The 10,564-nt window shown below is 39.7% G+C and overlaps 1 pseudogene; it reads left to right on the top strand.

Moving 5' to 3' along the window:
- The first annotated feature begins 2,933 nt into the window (after window positions 1-2,933).
- Window positions 2,934-3,764, top strand: LOC148049389 (mRNA decay activator protein ZFP36-like; annotated as a pseudogene).
- Window positions 3,765-10,564: the final 6,800 nt, after the last annotated feature.

The following is a 10,564-nucleotide window of genomic DNA, read 5'->3' as shown; positions in this document are numbered from 1 at the left end:
AGTTTTAGAAAGGTTTTCCTATCAGCAAAGTAATATGAGCAGAGCAGCAAATTCCAAGCTTGATGTTGAGCGTAGCAGAAAAATCATTACAGAGCAATAGTTCTATTTTCTCATCTCTACACAGCTTTGCAATATAAGAATCAAACTCCTCATCCTTCTAAAAATGTGAAATTGCGGAATTGTCTTAGTTGCAATTGAGGCTGAAAGGGCAAGGCTAGGATTGACTTGAAGTGGCTATTTTAATCTATTTTTAGTGTCTTTGTTGGGAGGTTAGAAGGTAATGTATCGGCAGATGGCAGCACTTGCTGAAACTATCTGAATTCAGATGCTTAGCTTGGGTCTGATTAGAACTTGAATGGGAGATATTTGGGAGGTATATTTGAATATACTGTAAATTAGCTGGAGAAAGGAAAAAACCTTATACAGTTCTCTATTAGATTAATGCCAAGAACATTGCATGATTGTGTCTCTATCATTACCAAAAATTGAGTTCCACTTTTTAATTTATCTTAATGACCCATATTGGTTGATTGATCAATACGTCACTTTTGATTTCTAACAACCACATAGATTTTTCTCCATGACCATCTAAACCATAACCTGATCTTTCAAGTGTCCCAATGGGGCACGCATTGCCACTCTAATTGAGTCTATCCACCTTGTTGCTGGTCCACTTTTTCTCCCTCTTTCCTTCCACCTTTCTCATTAGTCTTCTTCAAAGAGCTGTGTCTTCACCTTCAGCTGTGTCTGAAGTAGGATAACTTGAGCTGGTTATTCACAATGTACACAACATACATATGCAATCCAAAATTCCCTGCATTTCTAGGGAATAGCTTCCAGAGTTTACAGCAAAAGTCTGTCTGTTAGGTTAGAAATTAAGCCAGGAAAATATATATTACCTGTAATTACTGCACTGTATGTAAATATTCTGTGATTTACTTCTTTTTTTTCATCTAAATTGTAATTTCCTGTGCTGCTAAATAGCCTGAATATTCACTTTGGATAAGTTCATTTCTTTTTTGGATCCATAGTATAAATTTATGGTCAGAATAACTAATTTTCAATCTATTTCAAATATGAGGGTTCCTTTCATAATTATAACAAATTCTAAAGTAACACAGTCCATTTTCCCCCATGGGGACATGGAGCCAGTAAGTAAAATTAATTATAGGTGAAAGAAATCTTAGATGTTGCCCCATGCTAAATATAATTGAAAAGAAAAAACAACTTTTTGTTTCAATCAGAACTACAGTAGCATTAGTAATAATACTTAATAATAGTAATAGTATTAAGAAGTACCTAACGTTGAAAAAATCTTAGATCAAATTTGAAAACCAGCCTAATAATAGTGGCACAATAAACCAGATGGATAAGATTTTTGGCATCTAACTAGAGGATTAAAACTCCCATAATCCCATAGAGCAAAGCCTATTGGAAAAGATTACTAGTACGTTGCTTTTTTCTGTCAATCTCATTTATATGAAATGAACATTTTTCTTGATATAACATGATATTGCCTTAGTTCTAAAAATTCCTCAATTGTGTTTTTACTTTCATCATTTCACAATCATTGGGAAAATCAATTTGCCTTGCCAGTATCACCTTTCATTTCAAGCGTATTTCCTCGCTTGACTTCAATCACTTTGATTTGTGAAAATGTATTAATTTAACTCTTTTATTTTAGGCGTGAATTATTCATATTGTACACTAATGTGTATAGTTCAGAATTACATTTGGAAGATATCACAATCTGTAAATTGCAAAACAACCTCAAAGGTAGATATATTAAATATAAAAGTTGTTGTGCAGCCATGTTATTTTTTAAATGGTAATTTTATTAAAAATTACATTTATAGTAAAAAAAATAAAAGTATTAAAAGTAAAATGTTCAGGAAAAAAGAAAATAAAAAATAACAATATAGTGAAGAAAAGGAAATATATAAGGAAATCATTTCCTCCTTTATCACAAATAGTAACTTATTGACTTATTTAAAATTCAGCAAATAATCTCTGTCTCATATATCCAACTATTATAAAAAATCATTAAAACCTTATCATTTCAGTTCTGACCATATCTAAATGCTGTCACCAGCAATACAGTATCAGAGTTAGCTCATTCCTGAATGTATTCTGAAGTGATCAGAAATAGTAAGTTGAATAGCAGTTCTTAGCCCTCAAGTAGAGTTCAACTTCAGCCTCTTATCCATTAAAGTCAGTTAACAATACCAAACTAAAATGTACTTGCAATTGATGAATTATTTGCCTTTGTTTATCAATGGAATAGTTTTAGTACGTGAGCAGTCTTGGAATATTTTAAACTCTCCACACACAGAACATGACCCTGGATGTGGACTAAAAATAATTTTTCAAGCCCATACATTCATTTTGACAAATACCAACTGGAATATTTAGGATAGCCAAAATTCCCAAAATGGAATGGATATTAATTGCCATATAACAGCTGATTACTAAGCATTTAATGGTCTTTATGGGAATTGCAGATTTACAGAACCACATGTAATTATTAAGTTAATTATGTAAAATCTGTGAGCACTGAACATTATATGCAGATCACTTTATGATCCCTTAGGGCTTAACAACAGAATACATTAAAACAATGAATATTTTCAAACAGCAAAGTTGTTTCTTTCTTCTATCATTTCTATAATTGACACTGTTGAAAATACAATTTAAGTTGGCTCTAAGTTTGTCCAGCAGTTGTCAAAACAGCAAAAACAGCAAAAACAGCTTTTCGGTTCTTTGGAAGGGTAGCAGTGACGTGCGGTGAGGTAGTCTTCTCCCCCGACATCCCACTGTCTAAAACTCTTTCGCCCGCCTGCCCGCCTGAGTTCTGAAAGGCGGGTGAAAGAAAGCGCCAGAAAGCTGAGTTGTCGGTGCTGCTTTCGGTGAGCGGAGCACAAGCAGGCAGCACCATGAGCTCCATTCTGGATGTCCAGAACCTCTACCAGAACCTGATCAACCTCTCGCTGAGCGAAGAGCTTGATGCACCTGCCTTTGCCTTCTCCTGCGGCCACTCGGCCTGCTGCTCCGAGGCGGTGCTGTGGGACGGCAGGGACTCGGCAGTGTGGTCATTGTGCAGCCCCTGGAACCCCAAGGGTGAGCAGTCATGGCCCCTGCTGCACCCAGACCGCTTGGTCAGCCTGATCAAAGGCAAGGCTGCCCAGCTGCTGCTGCCCCCACTGCTGGCATTCCCACCACTCAAGCCGCCCATCATGCCCGCCCCGTCATCCCACTACAAGACAGAGCTGTGCCGCACCTTCAGCGAGAGCGGCCGCTGTAAGTACGGTGCCAAGTACCAGTTTGCCCATGGCTCCTCCGAGCTACGCTCCATCAGCCGCCACCCCAAGTAAAAGACGGAGCTGTGCCACAAGTTCTACCTGCATGGCGAGTGTCCCTATGGCTTCCACTGCCACTTTATCCACTTCCTCGAGGAGGCGCAGATCTTTGGCAGCCAGGGGAGCACTTCCACGCACCTCCTGCGCCAGAGCGTCAGCTTCTCGGGGGTGCCCAGCGCCCACCACGCCTCCCTACTGCTCGGCCTGCCGGACCCAGCATTCTTTGCCCATGCACCCTCCGTCTCACCCCCGCCCGCCTCCGCCAAGCTCCTCTCGCCCACCTTCAAGCACTCTTTAAAGTGCATGCCGCCCGGCCACAAACCAGAACATGTTTTGCTGTATGGCGGGCCGAGGTGGCATGCACTTCAGCGGGACTTGGCCAGCCTGGAAGGCATGCTGGCACTTTAAAGTGCATGCCGCCTCGGCCCACCATACAGCGAAACATGTCCTGGTTTGTGGCTGGGCGGCACACTGGCACTTTAAAAAATAAAAAATAAAAATAAATGTGCCAGCCCGCACACCAGCAGAGACAGGTAAAACACACACACACACACACATAATAAAAACAAATTACAATTACTTACATTACAAATAATTTTGAATTCCCCCCTCCCTCCGTCCGATCCATATACCTTTTCCAGCTGTGGATTTCAACTCTCCTCTTGTCCGCTCGCCATGATGAAAGTGTAAAAAATTAAATAAAAAAGCAACTTACTTAGGCAATGCTGCAAGGCATGATTTGCTGCTCCCAGATCAGGAGACTGGAGAATCACGTGCCTCCTTTGCATATGGATTTTTTTTTGCCTTTTAACCCTTGCTTAACTCTTATAAGGTGAAAAATTCCTTATGCAAAGGAAGCCCATAGTTCTCTCGCCTCCTCCTATAGTTAGCACTAAGCAGACTCAGAGTCACTGTGACTTAGAGTCTGGCAGCAACTACCTTGGCCTTTTTAATTATTTTAAAAATTCTTTCCTTTTCCTCATGAGACTGGTGAGGCCCTGCCTCCCCTGCCTTCCCTGACTGCACGTCCCTGAAGGGTAGTCACTGGAACATGAAACTACAGCTCATGCCAGGTATCCCATTGAGCAAAGCCAGGCACTTGCCTCAGGTACCTGTTGATGATTGAGACAACAGTAGCAGCAAGACTTGAAATAGGGTTCTTACTGGTTTGGACCAGTTTGGCTGAACCAGTAGTAGTGTGGCAGCCTGGGTCACTGGAACTGGCAGCAACCCAGGCCAGCCATGCCCCCAAACCAGTTGTCCCAGCAGCGGCATAGGCACTACCATCTTGTTTTTTGCTTCTGCGCATGCATAAAGAAATTTTTATTGCTCTGTGCATGTGTGCACAATATGCATCTAGTGTGCGCACATGCGCAATGCATCCACAAGCAAATTGGCAGTAGTGACTGCTGAAACCCACCCTAGTATATGCACCATAGAATCTGTTTTATAAAGCCCATGCTGCACATTTGTACAGTATGCATTACTTTTTTAGATATACCAGCTTTATATTCTTATGGATTTGACTCCTGATCTCTGTTCGGAGTCATGAAGAAGGTCCAGTATACTAATTGGAAAGATTGGAGTATCATTGATGGGGAACCCTGGCTTTTTAATTCACTGACACTGAATTGTTTCTAGCTAACTGCTTATCAAGGGACGCAGTGGTTTAGTGGCTAAGATGCTGAGCTTGTCGATCAGAAATATTAGCAGTTCGGCAATTTGAATCACTAGCACTGCATAATGGAGTGAGCTCCCATTACTTATCCCAGTTTCTGCCAACCTAGAAGTTTGAAAGGACGTAAAAAATGCAAGTAGAAAAATAACACTTTGGTGGGAAGGTAACAGCATTTCGTGTGCTTTTGGTGTTTAGGCATGCTAGCCACATGACCACAGAGATGTTTTCGGACAGTGCTGGCTCTTTGGCTTTGAAACGGAAATGAGCACCACCCCCTAGACTCAGGAAAGACTAGCACATATATGTGAGGGGAACCTTAACTGCTTATTATTAGAGCCAGATCTGGCTTTTGGTCAAGAAGCAAGAAGGTCTTGTTTAAAAAAGGTTGGATGAAGTAGCATTCTTCTGGGCAAGGGAATAGGATTTCAATTTAAGGATGCTTCTGAATTCAGATTGGCATCTGGAAATTCAAATGCCAACTTGATATGACCTGTTCATAATGACACGTGCTAAATTCATTACTATATGCTCTTTTTGGGCCCACTTTCCAAAACTTTTTAGCAACGATAAATAGTCAGAATGTAACAGCAAAATTCTCAGGGAAAAGCATGCTATCATACTCAGGACCATTGTAAACATTGATTCAGAATAAAATAGTGAAAAAGAGTGAAATAAAGAATCACAACCCCTCACTTTTGCCTTATAATATGTTCAGCCAGAATCTGTAAAGAATTTAGAGTGAAGACAGGAACATGATTGAGGACTTATCATGACCACCTTCTGAAAGTTGTTCCTGATGGCAGGACAAATAAATAATCCTAAGGAAATATACCAGTAAAAATAAGAGACTTTCTTACCATCAAATACCAGCCATACAACTCAAAATCACAAATCTTTGGAATTAGAGGCAGGTGGTTCAACTCATTTCCTGACCAGCAGCAATGAAAATTGCTGATTTGGTAGCTGCATCATAGGTCAGAATTGGGATGAGAAGTATACAATGAATGTGAAAACTAAGGGTTCGTTTTTTCCTATACCTTAATCAAAGAATGAATGAATATATATTGTATATATCTTGTATTCATTTCTTCCTTTAACTTAATCAAAGAATTAATAAATATATATTGTATATATCTTGTATTCGGGTCTTTGTCCGTGTAAGATTGAGATTGTCTTGGCAATGTTTCGGCGAGGTCTAACTCGCCATCCTCAGGCTGGTGTTTTGGGCTTAAAGTGTGATCAGAGCTGCCGTCTTTCTATAAATCTTGGTGGGGGTGTGTGTCAAGTGCTGGCATTGTTTCAGTAAGTGGATTGATTGGATGTGTGGCTGTATCATGATTGGTAGATTGTTGCTGATTGTTGCTGGTTGTGTGTCCATGGTTGTTTTGTGTTGTAATTCATGTTGTGGGGGTGTTTCTCTATTTTCATAGCTTCCATAATTATTCTCTTGTTGAAGTGTTCATTTCTGGAGATTAACCTGGTTCCTTCAAAATTAATTTCATGTCCTGTAAAAAAGGGAGGAAGTTCTTTCTTTTTTTCTTACTGTGTTCTTGTGTTCTGCATTTATTCTCCTGTTCGTTTGTCCTATGTATGTTGCAGGGCAATCTACCAATCATGATACAGCCACACATCCAATCAATCCACTTACTGAAACAACGCCAGCACTCGACACCCCCCCACACCAAGATTTATAGAAAGATGGCAGCTCTGATCACACTTTAAGATGAAAACACCAGCCTGAGGATGGTGAGTGACACCTCGCCGAAACGTTGCCAAGACAATCTCAATCTTACATGGGAAAAGACCCGAATACAACAAGACCAGCATACCTACACCCATGAAAATGTATGTATGTATGTATGTATGTATGTATGTATTCATATGTTTTCACGGGTGTAGGTATGCTGGTCTTGTTGTATTCGGGTCTTTTCCCGTGTGACATTGTAAGATACACACAAACACACAAAACACGGCTTTCACATGTCTTAGTAACTGGGTGAGAAATCAAAGAATATTGCAGACTAATCAAGAATTGGCATTCCAACAGCTTGGGAACCTTCAAGCATAGTATTACAGGCAATATAATTCCAGTCATTAATGGGCAGCGAATTGCTGATTTTGACAGAATTCAGATGCCAATCAGAGATTCAAGTTCTACGGTTTCTAGTTCCTTCTACAGATAACTATTGGGTTTGCCTTGATATAGGTTACATGAAAATAAAGGTACTGTAGATAGCAGAAATAACTTGTCAATAAAACAATGCATCAACAACATCATAGTTTAATGAATTAACTAAAAGTAATTAACTACATCCAGTTCAGTGCATATGTAGCCATCATGCAGGTAGTTAACACTTTTTAGAAGTAAGAAAAGCCCATTACTCTGACTTGGTTTTAATAAGCATGCAAGAATATGTCTGGAGCAAGGGTTAGAAACCTGCAGCTCTGGAGCCGCATGTGGTTCTTTCAACCCTCTGCTGCAGCTCCCCTTCGTCGGTCAGCTCCACAATTGTAAGGGCTTTTGGTTAGGAAAGGTAAAGGAAAAAGGATTCCACACTAGTAGGAGAATCTATGGTGGGGAGGTGGACTTCTGGTTGGCTCCAGAATTGAACTGGGGCCTTCTTTTCAGGAACTTTGTGGCTCTTTGAGTGTTGCTGACCACTGGCCTGGAGGACAGAATGCCTATATATCTCATCCATATCCTTGTCAAGATCTTCCCCTGGTTAGTCAAGTAATGTGATCATATCTAAGATATGCAAGAAAAGAAAATTGCCGCTCCTGTGTCTTCAAAGCTTTAGGAAACAATGCACGTGGAAAGATTTCAAATTATACTAAAATCAAGTCAATGTAATGTTTGGAATGGGGAATTTCTTCTAGTGGTTAGAATGGTCAACCAGGATTGTGAAGACCCAATTCCAAATCCCTTACTCAACTTCATTTAGTAAAATCGCTTTTTCCTTGGATCTGTCAACTGTAAAATTGGTATAAAAAAGACCCATGTTAGCCATCCTGAAGGAAGCCAGCATATAAATGAAATAAATCTAGACCTATTTCCAAACACTTCCTCATTTACACTTGGGTTCTCAATTGTGCTTTTCTCCACACATGGAAAACTATTCTCCTTTTCAAGGAGAATAAAATAAGTTTCATACAGGCAATTCTGAGCGCTGAAAAAAACAACAAAAGGAAATTAAACATCTCAGTCCATTCCTCTTTTTATACCTGCAACTCTGAGTTACAGAGTCTAGAAAAAATATACACAACTGCAATGCTGATATAGTTCAAAGCTCAGTGGCAAGAAGCCGCTTTAGAGAGAATCTCTAAAAACAAATGCATCAAAAGAAAATACACCTAGGTTGAAATGTTAAAAAATAAGCTTCTTTAACTCATCCAATAGATGCTCCTTAGAAGTTGCTCATCCAAGACATACAACAACATTGCATCTTCTGGAAAAGTTGAAGAATAATAGTCCATGGTGATAGGAATGTATTGGGAAAGCAAATTGACCACTGAATATTATGCTCATATCAAGTGCATGGCAGAGAAAACAAGGAGAAAGTGTGAACAAGGTCACAGTAACCCCGATTATATATTAGCTTGCAATAATTAAACTTCCCAAATGAGCCTTCTTAATGGGTAGGCAACCTGGTGTTAATGGACCTCAGAAAATGACAAAGATTGGGAAAGTTGTAGTCCAGAACATCTGGAAGGTACCAGATTGTTTTATCTGTTCGTCTTCAAAAATCTGTTCTACCTAGAAAAGAAATCCTTTGCTTGAGGATGCTTTTAGCATGTTTGGCACCATCTTATATCATAAAAAAATTAAACTCTTCTGCCTATATCACCCAGGTTTTCTCCATTGCAGGACCGAGAGGAAGTTATAAATAGAGAAAAGTACAAATATGGAGTTGATATGCAATCAAAAACAGATCCACAAACATTTTGTAAAAAAAAAAAAAAAGCAAATCAAATACTCAAAGACTCACATATGCAATCACACTGCTTTTGCCTTTGAGAGAAAGGATGACTTCTGTATGCTTCCTGAAGCCCAAAGAGCAATAGGAGAAATTCATTTTCTTATGTGATCTAGATGTTAATCAAAATATATTCATTTGGAAGACAAACCAGACAAATGTTGGTCTTCCTTGTGATTCATCAGCCTCGCATAAAGTTTCCAGCCTTGGCAGATTGCCTGCTGTATAGCATCAAGCTTTTAGCATTGCCTTCCAAACAGTCACCAAGGGCTGATACTTACAATTTGCTAACCACAGAATAAAGACACACTGCATATTATTTCAAAAGGACAAATCCCATGTCACATTTGTTTCATCCTCATGCCCATAGCTGTTCTAATTTTAAAACTGCCTTTCTTTTTTTGTCCGTTCTCCCAATAATCTGGGACACCTCCGAGATGATGTAACTGATGCCATGGTCATGGGATTGTGATTGCTATCTTCCTATTGGCTACTTTAAGCTTTTATGGGCATGCCGCCTACCCTCCAGGGAGAGTGATTTTGTCAATACTGATGGTGCTCCAGATGTTTTAGGATTACACCCAGGGTGTCAATTAGTCCTATCTTTGCTTTCTTTCTCCATAGTTTTTCATTTATTTGTAGGTCTTTGTATTTTGTGATTTCCTTTTATTCTTCTGCCTATGGTATTATTACTATTAAGAATCATTGCTCAGTTGCCCAGATGTTAAGCCTGTATTTGGCATTTTTGTCTACCTATCGAGTCCTTACCAAGGACCCAGGATAGGCAAATCTGGATGTTTGACAGTGTTACAGATATCATCACAGGATGAAAAAAGTTCCAAATAAAGCTGCCTTTTGTCAATGCCTATGGTGTATATATGATTATTAATACTTAATTATGTTTCATTGTTTTAAAATTTCTATGTGCTGGATAGCTATAGAATTTGTATATGAAAGACGGAGGGAGGGAGGGAGGGAGGGAGGGAGGGAGGGAGGGAGGGAGGGAGGGAGAGAGAGAGAGAGAGAGAGAGAGAGAGAGAGAGAGAGAGAGAGAGAGAGAGAGAGAGAGAGAGAGAGAGAAACACTTCCATGATGATATGCTTTCATTATTCCTTCACCTTCTCCTTTTCCTTCTTTTTCCCTTTCCCCCTGATTGCCAATTAATTCCAATTTAAAATGCAACACTCCTTCAAACATCTCCATATGCCTCCAAGGAATTACCTTGAAAAGTCTTTTAGAATTATAGCAACATATGGAGTTGGGGATGCCTCTGATTTAAATTTTCATTTCAGCATTAAGGAATTTTTCATAGATGTTTGAGAAAAGGTGCATACACATCAGTGGTGGGATTCAAATAATTTAACATCCGGTTCTCTGCCCTAATCACCAGCTTGGTAGGCAGGGCTCGGTGGTCATGTGACTGGGTGGGCATGGCCAACTCAACATCAGTCACATCGATGGGCGCTTCGTCTTAGCTGTTAGAATGTAATAAGGGTTAACTGGAGAGGCAGTTTCCGTAAGCAAGGCAATAAAAATTAGTCTAGAAACAACACCAG

The sequence above is a fragment of the Thamnophis sirtalis genome, unplaced genomic scaffold, assembly GCF_051295495.1.
Source record: "Thamnophis sirtalis isolate CommonGarterSnake01/CBP01778 unplaced genomic scaffold, rThaSir2_p1.2 scaffold_1, whole genome shotgun sequence".
Taxonomy (NCBI): domain Eukaryota; kingdom Metazoa; phylum Chordata; class Lepidosauria; order Squamata; family Natricidae; genus Thamnophis; species Thamnophis sirtalis.
This window is presented reverse-complemented; position numbering and strand designations above follow the sequence as displayed.